The sequence below is a fragment of the Triticum urartu genome, chromosome 6 (assembly GCF_003073215.2).
Source record: "Triticum urartu cultivar G1812 chromosome 6, Tu2.1, whole genome shotgun sequence".
Lineage (NCBI taxonomy): Eukaryota > Viridiplantae > Streptophyta > Magnoliopsida > Poales > Poaceae > Triticum > Triticum urartu.
The window spans coordinates 571,120,288-571,140,585 of record NC_053027.1 but is presented as its reverse complement, the minus strand read 5'-3'; the positions used below and the strand labels follow the sequence as shown (position 1 = coordinate 571,140,585).

Sequence of the window (20,298 nt, the reverse complement as noted above, 5' to 3'; positions counted from 1 at the left end):
ACATAGTTGGCTTACACTCGCCACGTCAATCAAGTACATAAATAACATACATCACCCAAACACTCATGGCCCACCTACGGCGCCAAAATGAAAGATAACCCAACAAGCGACATGGTCCCGATCACCCCAACTGGGCACCACTACTGATCATCAGGGAAAGAAACATAGTATCGCTGAGAGTCCTCGTCAAACTCCCACTTGAGCTCGAGCGCGTCACCTGGAGCGGAATCATCTGGACCTGCATCTGGTGTAATAGTAATCTGTGAGCCACAGGGGACTCAGCAATCTCGCACCCTCGCGATCAAGACTATTTAAGCTTAATAGGTATGGCAAGGTAAATATAAGTGGAGCTGCAGCCAGCGACTAGCATATATGGTGGCTATCTTATTCGCAAAAGAGAGCGAGAAGAGGAGGCAAGGCGCGAGCGAGAAACTAAAGGACAACCTGCGCAAGCATTACTCCAACATCGTGTCCACTTCCCGGATTCCGCCGAGAAGAGGCCATCACGGTAACTCACACGGTTGATTCATTTTAATTACATTTAGGTTCGAGTTATCTATAACCGGACATTAACAAATTCCCATCTGCCCATAACCGCGGGCACAACTTTCAAAAATTCAAATCACTACAGGGGAGTCCCAACTTAGCCCATGACAAGCTCTCACGGTCAACGAAGGAATAGACCTCCTCCCGAGACGTTCTGATCCACTAGTGCAGAACCAGGCAATAGCACCGGTTTGTAAGGCCCTTTAGTGCCGGTTTAGGAACCGGCACTAAAGTTTCGGCACTAAAGGCCCCCCCCCCTTTAGTACCGGTTCAGCATTAGCCGGTGCTAAAGGGAAACCACGTGGCGTGAGCTCGCGCCCTGGTATGGGGGACCTTTAGTACCGGTTGGTGTTACCAACCGGTACTAAAGGGTTTTTTTTTGAAAATTTTGGAATTTTTTTTTGATTTTTTGATTTTTTATTTTTCTGAATTATTTGATGATTTAGTCTCTAATCACCTCTCTTAACTGCTCAAGTGTGGATCACTCATTCCAAATCATCTAACTTCCCGACCGGTCACCCATCCCTCTCACTACTCTAGCTCGAGCACGCTTAACTTTCAGGTTCTATTCTCCTTTGTTTCCGAGTCTGCACTTGTTGTTTTCCTGACAATAGTAAGATGTCAATCATATTAACCCTCAGAAGTTTAGCTTGAGCATGAAGTCACACATTTCACCGTTTGAGTTTGAAACTATTATTCTAAAAAAACAATAATTATTTAGTAACGCTAATATTTCTTGAATAAGTTTGACCATAGTTTGACCACAGTTTGACCATAGTTTGACCAGATTTGACCAAAATTCAAAAAATTGAAATAATTATTTAGTAACACTAATATTCTTGAATAATTATGTAGTAACACTAATATTTCTTGAATAAGTAGTTTGACCATATTTTGACCAGATTTGAACAAAATTCAAAAAAACTGAGATACTTATTTAGTAACACTAATATTATTGCGTAATTATTTAGTAACACTCTATATTTCTTGAATCAGTTGTTTGACTGGTTTGACAAGATTTAACCAAAATTCAAAAAAACATAAATTAGAGCATATCTTTTTTTCCTTTTACAATTTGTCATTTCAAAAATTGTCCTAAACCCTAAACCCGGGACTTAAAACGTCGGAAACTCTATGCTAAACAGTAAAAACTAAGGGTTTAGACCATAAAACCTAACCCTAAACGCTGAAATCTAAACCCTAGCACTAAACGCTAAAAACATCCAAAAAACATCTAAAACGCCCAAAAACTCTATTTTCCCTTTGGAATTTTGTGATTTAAAAAAATTGTCGAAACGGAAAACTGGTTGTTTCAGCGGATCAATCTTTTTGTTTTGCAAATTTTGATATATTATATGTATTTTTCTGAATTAGGATGATTTAGTTATGATTTTTTCAAGTTTGAAAATTGCCCTATAGTGCCGATTTGTGTCTCCAACCGGTACTATAGGTCAGACCCCTTTAGTACCGGTTCATGGCACGAACCGGTACTAAAGGTTAGACCTTTAGTACCGGTTCGTGCCACGAACCGGTACTAAAGGGGATCGTGGGGCCCCGGCCTGACGCCAGCCTGCCACCACCCCTTTAGTATCGGTTCGTGCCACGAACCGGTACTAAAGGTTCAACACGAACTGACATTAATGCAAATCCGTTCGAACCGGCACTAATGGTACCATTAGTACCGGGCCAAAATCAAACCGGCACTAATGTGCTTCACGTTTGACCCTTTTTCTACTAGTGATCAGACTCGGTACCTCGGTTCTTCAAGACACTTCGACAGGTCAAAACAAATCCAGCAACACCGCCCGAATGTGCCGACAAATCCCGATAGGAGCTACACATATCTCATTCTCAGGGTACACTCAGATGAGCCAGACGTCGGGTAGGCCAGCCCCGGACATCGCTCGGTTGGACCAACACTCAGAGGAGCACTGACCCGGGGGGGGGGGGTTTAAAATAAGATGACCCTCGGGCTCCGGAAACCCAAGGGAAAAGAGGCTAGGTGGCAAATGGTAAAACCAAGGTTGGGCATTGCTGGAAAAGCTTTAATCAAGGCGAACTATCAAGGGGTTCCCATTATAACCCAACCACGTAAGGAACGCAAAATCCGGGAACAAAACACCGATATGACGGAAACTAGGGCGGCAAGAGTGGAACAAAACACTAGGCGAGAGGCCGAGCCTTCCACCCTTTACCAAGTATATAGATGCATTAAGATAACATGGCAATATAATGATATCCCAACAAGTAAATAAATGTTCCAACAAGGAACGGTCTCCAATCTTCACCTGCAACTAGCAACGCTATAAGAGGGGCTGAGCAAAGCGGTAACATGGCCAATCAACGGTTTGCTAGGACATGATGGGTTAGAGGTTTGACATGGCAATTTGGGAGGCTTGAAAGCAAATGGTAGGCATCATAGCATTGGCATAGCAAAAGAGCGAGCAAACTAGCATAACAAAGATAGTAGTGATTCCGAGGGTATGATCATCTTGCCTGCAAAGCTGTCAGAGTTGCCTGGATCCTCGAAAGCAAACTCAACAGGCTCCTCATTAACGAACTCGTCTCCGTCTCTACCCAAACAAGACAAACAAGCAACAAGGACACAATCAACCACGTGCAAGGATCAAACAATATGATGCAATGATGATATGCTATGCGGGATGCGATGCGGGATGCATATGCAAGATGTGACAGGAAATGCATGAACCTGTCCTCAACTTGGAAATCCAAGTGTGCCACTGGTAAGATGAGATGAAATCGCTTGAAAATGATATAAAGAACGCCGGAATCGGAGTTACGGTTTGGAAATGGCAAGCGATTCAAATATGACGCCGGTCTGCGATTTACAGCAAGTAGGCATCTAAATGCAATGAGATGAACATGCTACAACACTCAAACATGGCAACAAAATACATGGCAGGGATGCATTCAAGATGCTTAACAAAAGTCTAGCACTGAGCTACGACCAATTCATCCATTAACAGGTTCAAACAAGCATGGCAAAACTGCATATGGTAAACAGATTTCAGACTTAGTGAAATTAACACTTGTCTGGAATTACAGATCAGGTAGCACTCTTCGGAGCAACAAAACTACATGCTACAGGACCTGAACTTGACAAAGTAAAGCATGGCATGGAGCTACTCAAAGAGCTTTACAAAAGTCTCTTAGTGACCTTGAGCCAAAAGGGATCACAAAATACATTTGCAAGCATGTGAACATAGCAAAAACATAATCAGTTTTCAGACTTAGTGAAAACTGGCACATGCTGAAACATAACTCAAGTAGGCATGTTTACGACCTCGATGCACTCACTACGGAGCAAGTCATGATAGGCTAAGCATATATCTATCAAGAACACACAAAATGCAGCTAGACATGGCAAGAACAATAACATAGCATGCACGGATCAACTACAACAACATCGGTAAAAATGCAAACAAGTTGACAATCTGCCCAGATTCACAAAGTAGCAAAAATAGAGCTCGATTGACTCAAGCTAGGGTGCTCCATAATTGCAAACAAAGACATGGATGGATAGAGCACTACAAGATTAACAAAACATCCTTACTGATCATCCTCAAAAGAGGCACGGATCACTAGGAAACAACATGAACATATGACAGCATGAGATAAACAGGTCAAGGACTTGGTGGAAATGCAATGCACATGATGACATGATATGAGATGTATGACAACGACAACAACACATGGAGACAAAAACCCGAACCCGAGAAAATAAAATAACTTAACGCCGGAAACGGCAAGAGTTGGAGTACAAATTGGGAAAGTTACATCCGGGGTGTTACAACACTCCACCACTACGAAAGGATCTCGTCCCGAGATCTAGGACTGAAAGAACGCCGGGTATTCAGAACGGACGTGATCCTCACGTTCCCAGGTAGCTTCATGGTTGGAATGGTGTGACCACTTGACTTTGAGGAATTTGATTGACTTGTTGCGAGTCTTGCGTTCAGTCTCTTCAAGAATAGCAACTGGGTGCTCACGATAGGAGAGATCTTCTTGGAGCTCAATGTCCTCGAAGTTGACGGTGCGGTCAGGAGTCTTGAAGCACTTTCGGAGCTGAGAGACATGGAACACATCATGAACATTTGCAAAGTTTGAAGGAAGCTCGAGTTGATAGGCGAGGTCGCCTCTCTTGCTGACAATCTTGAAAGGTCCCACGTATCTGGGGGCAAGCTTCCCTTTGATACCGAAGCGACGAGTACCTTTCATAGGAGAGACGCGGAGGTAAACATGATCTCCGATCTCGAAAGCCAAATCACGGTGCTTACTATCATAGTAGCTCTTCTGGCGGGATTGGGCTGCTTTGAGGTTATCTCGAATGACTTTGCACATTTCCTCTGCCTCTATGATTAAGTCATTACCCAAAAGCTGACGTTCACCGGTTTCAGACCAGTTGAGAGGGGTACAGCACTTCCTGCCATACAGAATTTCAAATGGGGCCTTGCCCGAACTTGCTTGAAAACTGTTGTTGTAGGAGAATTCAGCATAAGGAAGACAATCCTCCCACTTCATGCCGAAGGAGATCACACAAGCCCTGAGCATATCTTCAAGAATTTGGTTGACACGCTCGACTTGACCCCTAGTTTGAGGATGGAAAGCTATGCTGAAGCGGATGTTGGTGCCCATGGCCTTCTGAAAAGAATCCCAAAACTTGGAGGTAAAGATGCTGCCACGGTCTGAAGAGATCACTTGTGGAATACCGTGCAGAGAGACAATTTGAGAGGTATAGAGTTCCGCCAATTGAGCTGCAGTGATTGACTCTTTGATAGGCAAAAAGTGAGCCACTTTGGTGAGTTTGTCGATGACAACGAATATAGCATCATTGCCATGCTTGGACTTAGGAAACCCAGTCACGAAGTACATTTCAATGTGGTCAAACTTCCATTCTGGAATGGCAAGAGGTTGGAGGAGACCAGCTGGCCTTTGGTGTTCTGCCTTCACTCTTCTGCAGACATCACACTCATTCACGAATTGAGCAATCTCGCGCTTCATTCGAGTCCACCAATAAGCCTGCTTGAGGTCCTGATACATCTTCATGCTCCCAGGGTGGATGGAGAGGAGAGAATTGTGAGCCTCGTTCATGATCACTTTACGGAGGTCACCTTTGGGCACAACAATACGATCCTCGAAGAAGAGGGTATCCTTGTCATCAAGGCGGTAGCACTTGTACTTGGGTTGACTCTTGGCAATCCCAATCTTCACCTTTTTCACCATAGCATCAAGAAGCTGGGCTTGGCAAATCTGGTCTTCCAAGGTAGGAGAGACTTGAAGGTTCGCGAGGAAACCTTGAGGAACAACTTGCAGATTAAGTTTGCGGAAAGCTTCACAAAGCTCGGGTTGATAAGGCTTAAGAATCAGACTGTTGCAATAAGCCTTCCTGCTCAATGCGTCAGCAATCACATTGGCCTTGCTTGGAGTATACTCGATACTCGGATTATACTCTTGATTCATTTCGACCCATCGAGTTTGCCTGAGGTTGAGATTAGGCTGAGTGAAGATTGTAAGGGCATATTTATCCCTAGGGTGTTTTGGTGATTGATGACAATGCATTTGCAGACTAATCGGGTGCTTTGAGTTTCTTTTCAGATATTCATTCTTCGGCACGAACCGATTATTTCCCCTCGGCGCTCTACTCAAGACGGTGTAGCTTCTTTCGTTTCTTTGTTGGTGGACTAAGTTTCGTAGCAGTCACCGTACTATCAAGAGGGGATCCGCTTCGGTATGGTTTGGGTGGAATCAACACGTACACCTCCTCATCACACCCTCCGTGTCTTTCCGCCTCAATGGAGCTTCTCTTTTCTCCCCTCTCTATCTTTTCTTGGACCCAGCGGTAGTACCGCGGGCCACAGCGGTAGTACCGCTGAAGCTCACTAAGCGGTAGTACCGCTCCTCGGAGCGGTAGTGCCGCTTGATGGTCTCAGCAGTAGTACCGTTGCGGCTCCATGCTCCTACCGCCTCGACTCAAGTGCGCATTTCTCGTGTCGGGTTTTGCGGCACTAGCTGCGGTAGTAGTAGCGTTAGTATGGCTGAAGCTCACTAAGCGGTAGTACCGCTCCTTGGAGCGGTAGTACCGCTTGGTGGTCTCAGCGGTAGTACCGCTGCGGCTCCGTGCTCCTACCGCCTCGACTCGAGTGCGCATTTTCTCATGTCGGGTTTTGCGGCACTAGCTACGGTAGCAGTGGCGGTAGTACAGCTTGTGAGCGGTAGTACCGCCCTGCCTCCACGGTAGTACCGCTCTGGGTCCCAGCCCCAGCCCCTTTCTCTTCTGGCCTGGCAGTACCGCTGAGGGGGAGCTGTAGTACCGCTTATGAGCGGTAGTACCGCCCTGCCTCCACGGTAGTACCGCTCTCTGCGGGGCTGAGTGGGGGATAACGGTTGGATTGTTTCCCCCACTATAAAAGGGTATCTTCTTACCCCTCTTTGACCTACCTCTTGCCCCAAGCTCCATTTATTGCTCAAGCTCCATTAAATACTCCAAGCTTCATTTTGCCCGATCTATCTCCCTAGCCAATCAAAGTTGTTGATTTGCTCGGGAGTGGTTGAGAAGGCTCCGATCTACATTTCCACCAAGGGATCTTTGATTCCCCCACTCATCCTTAGCGGATCTTGTTACTCTTGGGTGTTTGAGCACCCTAGACGGCTGAGGTAACCTCGGAGCCATATTCCATTGTGGTGAAGCTTCCTGGTCTTGTTGGGAGCCTTCGATTAAGTTGTGGAGTTTGCCCCAACCTTGTTTGTAAAGGTTCGGTCGCCGCCTTCAAGGGCACCAATAGTGGAATCACGGCATCTCGCATTGTGTGGGGGTGTGAGGAGAATACGGTGGCCCTAGTGGCTTCTTGGGGAGCATTGTGCCTCCACACCGCTCCAACGGAGACGTACTTCCCCTCAAAAGGAAGGAACTTCGGTAACACATCCTCATCTTCACCGGATCCACTCTTGGTTATCTCCTACCTTTACTTGTGCAAGCTCTTTAGTGTTTGTTCCCTTGCTTGCTTGTATGCTTGTTGTTATTGCATCACATAGGTTGCTCACCTAGTTGCACATCTAGACAACCTACTTTGATGCAAAGTTTAATTTGGTAAAGAAAAGCTAAAAATTGGTAGTTGCCTATTCACCCCCCCCTCTAGTCAACCATATCGATCATTTCAATTGGTATCAGAGCCTCGTCTCTTTCTTAAGGACTTTACCGTCCAAAGAGTATGGTTGATACCGTTGACAGTGTGGAGGAACACTCCGGTGTGAATCCGATCTTGTCTACGGGCGATGGGGGAACTTCGGTCTCTCGTGAGGAGTTCAATGTAGCCTTAGAGACATTGGAAACCTCCATGACGACCGAAGTTGAAAGCATGTTTACTAAATTTCTTGAGGGGCTTAAACTATCCACCGCACCGTTGAACATGGGGGATCCCACCAACAAGGTGTCGGATGCTATCCCCGACAAGGGGGAAGCTAGTAGTGAAAAGGCTCCTTCTTCTAGTGGCAAGAATGGCACCGGCATCTTTGCCCATGTGGAACCACCACTTGTTTATGGTGGACCGGTTCCTTCTACTCATTTGAATCATGCCGGTCCTCCTCCTAAGATTGTGAAAAATGAGGATTTTGATTCTTGGGTTTACCGCTTTAAACGTCATTTAAATCATGTGAACACTAACCTTTGGAGAATCATTGAAGAAGGTTTCTACCCACATGATCCAAGCAACTTCACTCCTCGAGAAGCTGCGGACAATCAATTCAATGAGAATGCTCTCTTCATCATTCAAGATGCAATTCCACCCGAAGACCTACCCCATCTTCGTCCCTTCGCCTTGGCCAAAGATGCATGGCATTGTGTCGTGTCTCTCTACCAGGGAAGCGCAAGCATTAAACGCTCCAACTATGAAGTGGTACAAGATGAGGCCGATGAGTTCGCAATGAAGGAAGATGAAGAACCTCGTGAGCTCTATAGGAGAGTCACCAAACTCGCGGTCTCACTACGAGATCACGGGAGCAAGGACACGGATGACAATTGGATCAAGCGCAAATTCCTCAAGGCAATGATGCCCTACCACAAGGCCATGTCCTCCGTCATTCGTCAAAGACCGGACTTCCACACTTTGACCTCAAGCGAAGTGTTGGATGAGTTTGTGGCCATGAACATTTTGGACAAGACCGCCGACAATGCGTTGCTTCGTTCTCAACGGGCAAAGAAGCCCAACCTTGCATTGAAGGCCAAGCTCACCGTGGAAGAAGAAGAAGAGGAAGAAGAGGAGAGCAACCCCAAAGATACAAAGTATGCATATCATGAACATATGGCACTTGCTTCAAGGCAATTTTGGAGCAAGAAAAACTCGAGGCCCAACTTTAGTAAAAACAACTCGAGTGGCACAAGGGGCAAGCAACGTGTAAGGACTTGCTACAATTGCGGCAACATAAGTCATTTCGTTGCGGAATGCCCGTATGAGAAAAGGGAAGACAATGGTGGCAAACTAATCCGAAAGGACAAGGCCAAGTCGTTCCCCAACAAGAACAACTTCACCAAGAAGACTCCTCCCAAGGCCTTGGTTGTGCAAGAAGAGTATAATGAGGATGATGACGATGATGAAGATGATGAGTCGGTTGCCATGGCCTCCGTCGCCATTGCAACAACGTCACGAGTGTCTCTCTTCGACTCACCCAATGAGAGCATCACCGCCAAGTGCCTCATGGCTAAAGCCACCAACAAGGTAACTTCCAACATCAAAACTACCATCATTAATCATCCTTTCCCAACGGATAGCATTGATGAAGTTGAGGGAGCTAATGTGGAGGTTAACGAGTTTGAGGCCTTTATGGGTAAACTCAAGGGAAAATCCAAGAAGCACTTTGTTGCTCTCTTGGAACAACTTGGTGAGGCCAATGACATGATCGAGGCCCACGAAGACACCATCTCGAAGATGGAAGGGCATAGTCGTGACTATGCCGATGAGATTTCGGATATTTCCAATGCTCTTGAGGAAGAGCATGGTCTTCGTTTGGCTCTTGAGGAGTCACACAATGTTGATCATGCTAAGTTAGAGAAAGATTATGATCATGCCCTCGTTGTTTCTCGTGTGCTAAATTCCGAGAAGGCCAAACTTGGGGTTGATCTTGCTAGACTCAAAGAGGAGTTTGATATACTTGACAAGGCCCACAAGGCCTTGAAGGGTATTCATGCTAGTCTCAAGGAGTCTCATGATCAACTCCAAGTGAAGCTAACTAAGGAGAAAGCAACTTTTCCTCATATGGTTTTAATTGATAATGCAAATGCTACTAACCCGTGTTGTGAGCATATACATCTTGTTGAGGAAAATGCTAAGTTGAAGGAGCAACTTGAGAGAGGCCTTGCGACTTGCATACAAGGCAAGAAGAACCTCAATGATCTCTTGATCAACCAAAAGGGAGGTGTGGCGAAGGAAGGGGTTGGGTACGTGTCCCCGACTCCAAGAACAAGAAGAAGAATGACAAGACCAAACGACCTCCTCCCCTCATGCAAACCTTTGTGAGGGCGGGAGAGAGTGTCCCCGAGGAGAAGAAGAAGAACAAAGTCAAGAAGGGCAATGTCACCTCACCCAACAAAGCCAGCGATTTTAATCCTTCTTATGTGTTGTGCCGTGCTAGTGATGGGCATGTTTATGCCAAATTTGTTGGTTCTCTTCATGAGTACATTGAATGGTCTATTTGGGTTCCTAAGACCCTTGTTACGAACATCAAAGGACCCATTACAAAATGGGTACCTAAAACGAAGCATTGATCTCTTGTAGGTGTTTGCTTCTGGTGGTGGATCATGGTTGCTCGATAGCGGAGCTACAAATCATATGACCGGAAGAAAGGACTTGGTGGTGGACGTGCACAAGGTTCCATCTATGACCACCAATGTCGAGTGGGGTGACGCCTCATCTTCTAAGGTATTGGGACTTGGCAAGGTTGTCATCTCTCATGATCTCACGATCGAGAAGGTCATGCTTGTTGAGTCCCTTGCATACAATTTACTTTCCGTTCATCAACTTGAAATCATGGGCTTTGCCACTTTCTTTGATATCGATACCGTGGCCCTCTTGTGGAGCAAGACTCTTAAAGTAGCCTTTGTTGGGCATGTCGAGAACGGTCTATATGTGATTAACTTTTCGGAGCGACCCACTAAGACCGCGACATGCCTAATGGCTAAAGTTGATGTGGGATGGCTTTGGCATCGCCGTTTAGCCCATGTCAATATGAGACCTTTGCAAAGTCTCGTAAAGGGGGACCATGTCCGTGGACTAACGAATGTTAGTTTTGCTAAAGATCGTGCTTGCAGTGCCTGTATCGAAGGAAAGCTACATGAGAAGGCTCACCCTCCCACGACTATCATTTATTCAAAGAGGCCTTTGGAGCTCCTTCACATGGATCTTTTTGGGCCCCCATCCTTCGATAGTCTTGGAGGTAGAAAGTATTGCTTGGTGATTGTGGATGACTACTCAAGGTACACGTGGGTGTATTTCTTCAAGAGGAAGAGCGAGACCCAACAAACCGTCATTGACTTTGCCAATGAAGCACAACGTCAACACAATGCAAAGATCTTGACAATAAGAAGTGACAACGGCACCGAGTTCAAGAACTACACCTTGGATGAATTTCTTAGTGATGAGGGAATCAAGCATCAATATTCCGCACCATACACCCCTCAACAAAATGGTGTTGCGGAGAGGAAGAACCGGACGTTAATGGATGCGGCAAGGACCATGATGGCGGAGTTCAAGTCTCCGTACAACTTTTGGGCCGAAGCCATCAACACCGCGTGTCATGCATCCAATCGGCTCTACCTCCGCAAGGGCTTGAACAAGACTCCATATGAGATACTTACCGGTAACAAGCCCAACCTCAAGTACTTCCGGGTATTCGGGTGTAAGTGTTTCATTCTCAAGAAAGGTGTTCGTTTGTCTAAATTTGAGGCTAGAGCTTATGAGGGCATATTTGTTGGTTATGCTACAAACTCTCATGCTTACCATGTCCTCAATAAATCCATGGGACTTATTGAGGAGACATGTAACGTGGAGTTTGATGAGAATAACGGCTCCCAAGTGGAGCAAAGTGGCACTTGTGATGTAGGTGATGAAATTCCTCCTCAAGCCATAAGAAGAATGGGTGTTGGTTTCATCCTACCCATTGAGGAACCCCTTGTGGCCGAAGGAGAAGGACAATGCTCCACTCAAGTGGAGCCATCACCAACCCAAGGCCCACACGCTTTCGAAGAACAAAGTGAAGGCCCTCAACCTCATGAACAAGACCAAGGGCAAGATCATACTCAAGACGGTGTTGACACACCAAGTGATGCCCAAGGTCAAGTTCTCCCCCCCGAGCAAGTTCAAGACCAAGAACAAGTTCATGACGACGCTCAAGATGATCAAGTAACCGCTCCTCAACTCACCACCGAGGAGAAATTAGAGCGTCATGCCGCCAAAGTTGCTTCCAAGCTCTCCACCAAGGATCATCTCATGACGAATGTGCTTGGAAGCTTAAGAAAGGGGGTAAGCACTCGTAGAAAATTAGCAAATTATTGTGAGCATCACGCGTTTGTCTCTTGTGTGGAACCTCTCAAGGTCTATGAGGCACTAGAAGATCCGGATTGGCTCAATGCCATGCATGAAGAACTCAACAACTTCGAGCGCAACAAAGTGTGGAGATTGGTGCCAAGGCCAACGGGGAACCACAATGTCATTGGAACCAAGTGGATATTCAAGAACAAGCAAGATGCACATGGGATTATCATTCGCAACAAGGCTCGTTTGGTAGCACAAGGCTACTCCCAAGTCGAGGGTATTGACTACGGTGAAACCTTTGCTCCCGTTGCTCGTCTTGAATCCATTCGCATGTTGATTGCATATGCTTCTCATCATAACTTTAAGTTACATCAAATGGATGTGAAGAGTGCTTTTCTTAATGGTCCCATTAATGAATTGGTGTACGTCAAGCAACCCCCCGGGTTCGAGGATCCCTACTTTCCCGATCATGTGTATCAACTCGATAAGGCACTCTATGGCCTTAAACAAGCCCCACGTGCGTGGTATGACCACCTTACCGAGTTGTTACAAGACCGTGGGTTTGAAGTTGGGATAATCGACCCCACTCTTTTTACTAAGAAGGTCAAAGGGGAGTTGTTTGTGTGCCAATTATATGTTGATGATATTATCTTTGGTTCTCCTAACAAAGCTTTCAATGAGGAATTTGCCGCTCTCATGACCTCAAAGTTCGAGATGTCCTCCATGGGGGAGTTGAAGTTCTTTCTAGGGTTCGAAGTGAAGCAAAGAAGAGAAGGAACCTTCATCAATCAATCCAAATACACTCAAGACATGCTCAAGAGATTCAAGCTAAGTGACGTCAAGCCGGCTTCCACCCCAATGCCCACCAAGTGCCAACTTGACTTAGATCCCAATGGTAAAGTGGTGGATCAAAAGGTATATCGTTCCATGATTGGATCCTTGCTTTACCTTTGTGCATCTAGACCGGACATCATGTTGAGTGTGGGAATTTGTGCACAGTTTCAAGCCGCACCTAAGGAAAGTCACTATGTGGCGGTCAAACGAATCTTTCGATATTTGGCTCATACCCCAAACTTTGGCTTATGGTACCCAAGAGGATCAAACTTCAAGCTTGTAGGGTACTCGGATTCCGATTGGGCGGGAGACAAAGTGGATAGGAAGTCCACTTCCGGAGGGTGCCAATTCCTTGGTTGCTCTTTGGTAAGTTGGTCTTCCAAAAAGCAAAGTTGTGTGTCTCTCTTGTCCACCAAAGCGGAGTATGTTGCGGCCGGTAGTTGTTGTGCACAACTCTTATGGATGAGGCAAACTTTAAAGGATTACGGTGTCACTTGTGACAAAGTGCCTCTTTGGTGTGACAATGAAAGTGCCATCAAGATTTCTCTGAACCCGGTGCAACACTTCAAGACAAAGCATATTGAGATTCGGTATCACTTCATCCGGGATCACATTAGGCGAGGAGAGATCGAGCTCAACTATGTCAACACTCATGACAACCTTGCAGATATTTTCACGAAGCCCTTGGATGAAGCAAGATTTCGCGAGTTAAGGCATGAGCTAAATATCATTGATTCGAGCAATGTTGCTTGAACCCTTGCACACCCTACCACGCTCAATTTGTTGTCTAGTTTAGGTGTAGGCATGGACATAGGGGGAGTGTTGTTCTCTCAATGAACTCTCCCTCCCCCCATTATGCATAAATTGATCAAGTCTTTCACTTTAGCCATTGTTGATGGCACTTGTGCTTAAAAGACGAGTTTTGGTCATGGGCCCAAGGTTAAAATCTTCGCGGCGCCATACCTCTTGACTCAAACATAGGTGCCTTCGGCCACCGCCCTCTCTTGAAGAGGGGTTTCTTGGCCTCTTGCTGGTGTGTCCTTTTGCTTTTCGTTGCTGGTTTTTCTGCTTTCTTTTGAGCTAAGCCATGTAGTCTAGTTGCCGCGGTGTGCTGGGCGGTACTACCGCTGTTGGCGAGCGGTACTACCGCTGATAAGCGGTACTGCCGCTGATGGTGGACGGTACTACCGCTGGTAAGCGGTACTACCGCCCCACCAGTGCGGTACTACCGCTTATAAGCGGTACTACCGCTCCCCAGCGCGGTACTACCACTGCGGGGCGGGGCCAGGGGGTTATATCGGGGCAGGGGGAGGTTTCTTCTCCCCCATACCCATTCACTCGCCCCCTCGTGTCTCTCCCTCTCTCCAACACCGTTCCTCCGCGAAAGGGCTCCGATGGATCTCCTCCTCCGGGGCGTCCCTCTCCATTTCCTTCGGTGGAGTCCTCTTGCCATGGATGCCGGTATTGCCCCCGTTCTTTCTCTCTTTTGGTCTTGCTTTCAAATCTTGTGCTTTAGGGGCAATGATGATTGCATCTCTAGATTTTTGGCTAAATCTAGGCTTGAGTTGGTTGGAGAAGGCAACTAGACCATCTAGATTGGTGTTTGGTAGGATTATTTTTGAATTTGGTAGGCCGGTAGTGCCGGATCTGACCACGGTAGTAGGAAACCACTGTTTCACCGCCTCATGCTATGAAACTGCTGTTTATCCGCCTCAAGCTGTACTACCGCTCCTTTGGAGCGGTACTACCACTTGACCTAGAGCGGTACTACCGCTCCCTTTGGGGCGGTACTACCGCGGGCAGGTCAAGGTACTACCGCTGCATGCCAATTTCCATCATTCTCCTGTCTTACCTTGATCTTTTTGTTGTGTTTGTTGGCTTATGCTCATTTCTTCTAGTTGTTTTGCGTCTTTTTGTGTTTTGGCTCCAGGTGATGACCTCTCCGAGCAGCAAGGTCGCCGTATCAACCCCGGGTGTGCCACCTCCAAACGCTACCGGACCTCAGAGCCTGCCGGTGGTTCCTTGAGCACCCAACCGCCTTCTGCAAGTGTTCCTCCACCTCCTCAGCAATCGAAGCGAGCCGCCAACAAGACAAAAGGGAAGACTGTGACTGAGATGACCAACAAGGAGTTTTGGGAGAGGCATCGCCGCAACCCCTATGTGGTGGACCAAGAACCCACTTTGGTCAACCGCCCGTTCTGGAACCGTTTTCAATTTGCCATCTACTTTGATGTGATCAAGGCCAAGAAGAATCTATTTGTTGATATTCGCTCCATTGACACTGATGCTATGGAGAAGGACCCAGAGTACTTTGGAGAAGCCCTTCAGATGTGCACTCAGCTGAACATTCTCAGGATCATGCAGTTCAACAAGGATTTCGATGCGGATTTGGTGGCTCAATTCTATGCCACCGTCCATCTTGGAACAGATGGGGACAGGACTCTGACTTGGATGACCAATGGCAAGCGGCTTTCTGTCAAGTGGCGGGCGTTCATGGAGTTACTTGATGTGGTGGATAATGGGCTTGAGACTCCTGTCGGTTTCCGTCCTCACCGCAATGCTACATCCACCCACAAGCAAGCCCTTTGGCCCTACTGCACTGTGAAGGTTCACCCTGTCACTGAGAAGAAGACCTATGAGCTGTGTCCGTATCTGGACATTCTTCATCGCATATTCCGTGAGACTCTCTTCCCTCGCATTGGGAATCTGGATCAGGTCCACTCCTACCTCGTGGACATGCTCCTTTTCTGTCAGCATGAGAAGGAAGCAAACACTAGAGAGAGCCTAGATATCTCTCATGTCATGTGGTCTGAACTTCTATTTGCCGTGTCTGAGCACAAGTGTCCTATCTATGGTCCCTTCATCATGAGGCTTATTGAGAGGGCCTGGGCACAGACTTATCCCAGAGTGCTGCTAGAGACTGGAGACTTGGTTTCTCATGAGATCAAGCGTCTCAGGAAGAAGGACAACTGGACAGCGCCTCACACAGGGGGTCTATCTGCTACTGCTGCCACAGGGGGCCCGTCTGCTGCTGCCGCTGCCATGGGGACCGAGGGTGAGGCTGCTACTGATGCTCACGATGAGGACTTTGGCCACTCTAGTGCAGAACCATCTTGGGCACAGAATCTCAAGCGCAAGATGAAGAAGCTCTTCTGTATGGAGTCCCATGGTCAGTACATGACTCATGTGGCGGAGAAGCATGCCAGGACGCGCCACAATGAGATCATGCGTCAGTTGGGAGCAACAGTTGTCAGTGGGTCTGAGAGACAGATCACTGAAGAGGAGGACTGGATTCATCAGAATTGCCACTGGACCGACTCCGATGCCGAGCAGTTTTCAACCCACGATGAAGATGCAGAGATGTGATGTTTGAGACCTTCCTCTCCCATCACCTGGAGTCGTAGTGTCCCTCTCTGCCCTTTTTGGTGTCTCGATGCCAAAGGGGGAGAGAGTGTAGGGATTTGCTTCTTGTGTCGTGGTTTGTTTTAGTCTTGTGGTTTCTTGTGCGTTTCTCTTGGTTTGGTTTGGTGTGAGAACTCTGTTCCAGACATATGGTGTAAGACATATGCTACCTTTGTTATCCTTTCTATGTTTTATGTACCTCGGTATCTTATAGCTTGCTTGCTTATCCTATCATATATGTTGTTCTCATATATCTTGCTTAGGTTGTTGGTCTCTAAAATATAGGGGGAGCGGTGATTCTAGTATGTGTGCCGTGCAGTCCAAAGCACTTATCTAGTTTGCACACATCTAGGGGGAGCCTGTCTATATTTTAGAGGTGTGGGTTCGCTCGCATTCTATGTCATTACTCTTTTTTGTGCAAATCCCGTATTGTCATCAATCCACCAAAAAGGAGGAGATTGTAAGGGCATATTTATCCCTACGGTGTTTTGGTGATTGATGACAATGCATTTGCGGACTAATCGGGTGCTTTGAGTTTCTTTTCAGATATTCATTCTTCGGCACGAATCAATTATTTCCCCTCGGCGCTCTACTCAAGACGGTGTAGCTTCTTTCGTTTCTTTGTTGGTGGACTAAGTTTCGTAGCAGTCACCGTACTATCAAGAGGGGATCCGCTTCGGTATGGTTTGGGTGGAATCAACACGTACACCTCCTCATCACACCCTCTGTGTCTTTCCGCCTCAATGGAGCTTCTCTTTTCTCCCCTCTCTATCTTTTCTTGGACCCAGCGGTAGTACCGCGGGCCACAGCGGTAGTACCGCTGAAGCTCACTAAGCGGTAGTACCGCTCCTCGGAGCGGTAGTACCGCTTGATGGTCTCAGCAGTAGTACCGCTGCGGCTCCGTGCTCCTACCGCCTCGACTCGAGTGCGCATTTCTCGTGTCAGGTTTTTGCGGCACTAGCTGCGGTAGTAGTAGCGATAGTACGGCTGAAGCTCACTAAGCGGTAGTACCGCTCCTCGGAGTGGTAGTACCGCTTGGTGGTCTCAGCGGTAGTACCGCTGCAGCTCCGTGCTCCTACCGCCTCGACTCGAGTGCGCATTTTCTCGTGTCGGGTTTTGCGGCACTAGCTGCGGTAGCAGTGGCGGTAGTACAACTTGTGAGCGGTAGTACCGCCCTGCCTCCACGGTAGTACCGCTCTGGGTCCCAGCCCCAGCCCCTTTCTCTTCTGGCGCGGCAGTACCGCTGAGGGGAGCGGTAGTACCGCTTATGAGCGGTAGTACCGCCCTGCCTCCGCGGTAGTACCGCTCTCTGCGGGGTTGAGTGGGGGATAACGGTTGGATTGTTTCCCCCACTATAAAAGGGTATCTTCTCCCCCCTCTTTGACCTACCTCTTGCCCCAAGCTCCATTTATTGCTCAAGCTCCATTAAATACTCCAAGCTTCATCTTGCCCGATCTATCTCCCTAGCCAATCAAAGTTGTTGATTTGCTCGGGAGTGGTTGAGAAGGCTCCGATCTACATTTCCACCAAGGGATCTTTGATTCCCCCACTCATCCTTAGCGGATCTTGTTACTCTTGGGTGTTTGAGCACCCTAGATGGTTGAGGTCACCTCGGAGCCATAATCCATTGTGGTGAAGCTTCGTGGTCTTGTTGGGAGCCTCCGATTAAGTTGTGGAGTTTGCCCCAACCTTGTTTGTAAAGGTTTGGTCGCCGCCTTCAAGGGCACCAATAGTGGAATCACGGCATCTCGCATTGTGTGAGGGCGTGAGGAGAATACGGTGGCCCTAGTGGCTTCTTGGGGAGCATTGTGCCTCCACACCGCTCCAACGGAGACATACTTCCCCTCAAAAGGAAGGAACTTCGGTAACACATCCTCGTCTTCACCGGATCCACTCTTGGTTATCTCCTACCTTTACTTGTGCAAGCTCTTTAGTGTTTGTTCCCTTGCTTGCTTGTATGCTTGTTGTTATTGCATCACATAGGTTGCTCACCTAGTTGCACATCTAAACAACCTAATTTGATGCAAAGTTTAATTTGGTAAAGAAAAGCTAAAAATTGGTAGTTGCCTATTCACCCCCCCCTCTAGTCAACCATATCGATCCTTTCAAAGATGTACTTGAGACTCTTGTGATCAGTGAAAATGTCCACTTTTCTTTCCAATAGAAGATGTCTCCAAGTCAAAAGAGCATGCACAACTGCCGCCAACTCGAGATCATGAGTGGGGTAGTTCTTCTCATTAGGCTTCAACTGGCGAGAGGTATAAGCAACAACTTTCTTCTCTTGCATCAACACTGCGCCAAGACCTTGGAGAGAGGCATCACAAAAGACCTCGTACGGTTTGGATTCATCAGGCGGAGTCAGAACTGGAGCAGTGATCAATTTCTCTTTCAAAGTGTTGAAAGAAATGTCACACTCCGGAGACCAAACGTACTTAACATGCTTCTGGAGAAGATTTGAGAGAGGCTTCGCGATCTTAGAAAAGTTTTCAACGAATCTTCGGCAGTAGCTTGCGAGACCGAGGAAGCTACGGAGTTGCTTCACGTTCTGAGGAGGTTCCCAATTCACAATTGCAGACACCTTCTCAGGATTCATGGCAATGCCCTTGGCAGAGATGATATGACCAAGATAAAGAACCTCATCGAGCCAAAATTCACACTTGGAGAACTTGGCGTAGAACTGATGTTCTCTGAGCTTATCGAGTACCAAACACAAGTGCTTGGCATGATCTTCCTTGTTCTTCGAGAAAACCAGAATGTCGTCGAGATAGACCAACACGAAGTCATTGGTGTAGGCGTTGAAGATGAAGTTCATCATGCGAGAGAACGTCGGAGGAGCGTTGACGAGGCCAAAAGACATGACAGTGTATTCATATGAACCGTAGCTTGTCCCGAAAGCCGTCTTGGGAATATCTTGCTCACGGATTCGAATCTGATGATAACCCATACGGAGATCAAGCTTGGAGAATACTTGGGAACCTTTGAGTTGTTCGAACAGCTCGTTGATGTTGGGAAGTGGGTATTTGTTCTTGATGGTCTTCTTGTTCAATGGACGGTAATCAACACAAAGTCGGTCCGTTCCATCCTTCTTCTTCACAAAAAGAACACCACAACCCCACGGAGAAGAACTAGGCCGGATGAGACCCATTCTCTCTTGAATATCGAGTTGTTTCTTCAGCTCCTTCAACTCTTCAGGTCCGAGCTTGTAAGGACGCTTGCACACAGGTTCCGTACCGGGCTCAAGATCAATAACGAATTCAACTGGCCGGTGCGGAGGCATTCCTGGAAGCTCTTCTGGAAAGACGTCTTGATATTCGCAAACGACTGGAATCTACGAGATAGCATCCAGTTCACCCTTCTCATTGAGAGAAAACAGACGGATTGTATCATCCCGAGCGGCAAAGACAATTACATCCTCAAACGAATGAGTCAATTGAATCTGCCTGGCTGCACAGTTAAGATGAGCCTTGTGCTTAGAAAGCCAATCCATCCCGAGAATAAGATCAATATCCGAGTTACCAAGAACCACCGGAGAAATGAGAAACTTGTAATCGCCCAACGTGATAGTAACATCCGGGGCGATAGCGCTTGCATTCATGAATTTACCCGGAGAAACCACAGATAACTGTCTAGGTAAATCTTGTAAAGGCAACTCATGCTTAGAACAAATGGTCTCGAGATGAAACAATGCGATGCGCCCCTGTCAAATAGAACTTTTGCAGGAATATCATTAACAGGAAGGTTACCAATGATGACATCTGACGAGTCCTCTGCCTGAGCTGCATTCATCAAATTGACCTTGGCGGACTTGGTGTTATGCTTGACCATAGCTGTACTTGCCGATCTGACAAGAGGAGGAGGGAGACGCATCTGGTTGAGACACTTGTTGGCATAGTGACCCTTCTGTAGGCACTTGTTGCACGTGACCTCTGAAAGCGGACGGTGGTACGAAGCACTCGATCTTGGAGCTTGAGAC

At 47.1% G+C, this 20,298-nt stretch overlaps 1 pseudogene; it reads left to right on the top strand.

Annotated features, from left to right (window-relative positions):
- The window catches only part of LOC125517084, a 53,309-nt pseudogene that overhangs the window by 2,515 nt on the left and 30,496 nt on the right, over window positions 1-20,298 (top strand).